The 1,757-nt window shown below is 42.7% G+C and overlaps 1 non-coding gene across 1 annotated transcript; it reads right to left on the bottom strand.

Annotated features, from left to right (window-relative positions):
* Nucleotides 1–1,386: 1,386 nt before the first annotated feature.
* LOC114809476 lies at nt 1,387–1,521 on the bottom strand. Its single transcript, XR_003757260.1, has one exon. It is a non-coding gene; the product is annotated as a small nucleolar RNA SNORA7 (small nucleolar RNA).
* Nucleotides 1,522–1,757: the final 236 nt, after the last annotated feature.

Here is a 1,757-nt window from a genome sequence, read left to right as displayed (position 1 = left end):
ACTCTATCCACTATGCTATGCTGCTTCTCTGCTTCACAGACGTACATATCTGTGATTTATTTATTATTATTAATGTTTGTCTCCCCCTTTAAACTGTAAACTCAGCGTGGGCAGGAAATGTGTCTACCAACTCTGTCATATTGTACTCCCCCAAGTTCTCAGTATAGTGCTCTGCACACAGTAAGCACTCAATAAATTTCGTAGATTGATTGTGATCAGATTGTATCTTTGCCAGTGCTATGTGTTTCATGCATAGTTAGCACTTAATAAATTCTCAAATATGATTATTAAGTGGAGTTTGCAGGTTTTGACATTTTAATTTTCCTGGTATAAAAACAGTATGTGACTGTTTGATTCCAGCCTGTTTTATAGAGCATTGTTTATTAAGAACTTTCAGAAACAAGAATGTGCTTAGTCAGAGCATGGTGGAGAAGAAGGATGGCTTAGTGGAAAGAGCCCGGGCTTGGGAGTCAGAGGTCGTGGGTTCTAATCCCTACTCTGCCACTTCTCTGCTGTGTGACTTTGGGCAATTAGCATAGCTTAGTGGAAAGAGCACAGGCTTGGGTGTCAGAGGATGTGGGTTCTAATCCTCACTGCCATTTGCCTACTGTGTGACCTTGAGCAAGTCACTTAACTTCTCTATGCCTCAGTTCTCTCATCTGTAAAATGAGGATTAAGATTGTGAGCCCCATGTGGGGCAACCTAATTACCTTGTATCTACCCCCGTGCCTAGAACAGTGCTTGGCATATAGTAAGTGCTTAACAAATACCACCATTATTATTATATAGTAAGCACTTTACAAATACCATTATTATTATTATTGGCTTTTTTTGCATTTGATTCTTAAAACGTGCCTGTCCTATCCCCACTAATGTCTCTGAAGCTTGACCTTTGGTGAGCTGAGGGGTCATTCTTGGGAAGAAAGCTTAGGGAAGCTCTTATTTTGATATCAAGTCCATCCAGGAGATGAGATGCAGCCTGCTTCAGGGATCGAAAGCCCTAGGTTTCTCCCTGGAACAACCTCAGACAGAACTCAGACAAGAATCATGAAACATGTGCAAAGCCATTCTAGACCCATTGACCAGTGAACCCAAATTCCTTAGTACAGTGCTTAGAGCGCTTAGCTCAGTGCTTTGCTTATTGTAATCATTCAATAAATTGTTTCGTCCTATGCTGTAGAGTCGTTTCCAACCCACAGTGATACAATGGACATATCTCTCCCAGAATGCTCCGCCCTCCATCTGTAATCGTTCTGGTGGTGTATCCATACAGTTTTCTTGGGAAAAATACGGAAGTGGTTTACCACTGCCTCGTTCCACAAAGTAACTTGAGTCTCCACTTTCGACTCTCTCCCTGCCGCTGCTGCCCAGCACGGGTGAGTTTTGATGTGTAGCAGATTGCCTTCCACTCACTAGCCACTGGCCAAGCTAGGAATAGGGGTATGCCTCTGCTTGACTGTCCCTCCCGTAGCTGAGACTGGTAGAGTACTGGAAACTCTCCAGGTGCGACCCTGAAAGGGGATTCAATAAGTACTATTGATTTATTTTTATGGTATTTGTTAAGCATTTACTATGTGCCAAGCATTATGCTAAGTCCTGGGGTAGACACAAAATCGGACACAGTCCATGTTCCACATGAGGTTCACAGCCTTAATTCCCATTTCACAAATGAGGTAACTGAGGCATAGAGTAGTTAAATGACTTGCCCAAAGTCACACAGCTGATTTTGTGTGAGCTGAGATTAGAACCCATGACCT

Source organism: Ornithorhynchus anatinus, chromosome 2, assembly GCF_004115215.2.
Source record: "Ornithorhynchus anatinus isolate Pmale09 chromosome 2, mOrnAna1.pri.v4, whole genome shotgun sequence".
NCBI classification, from domain to species: domain Eukaryota; kingdom Metazoa; phylum Chordata; class Mammalia; order Monotremata; family Ornithorhynchidae; genus Ornithorhynchus; species Ornithorhynchus anatinus.
Note: the sequence above shows the minus strand (reverse complement) of the source record. Positions and strands in the feature narration are given on the sequence as shown.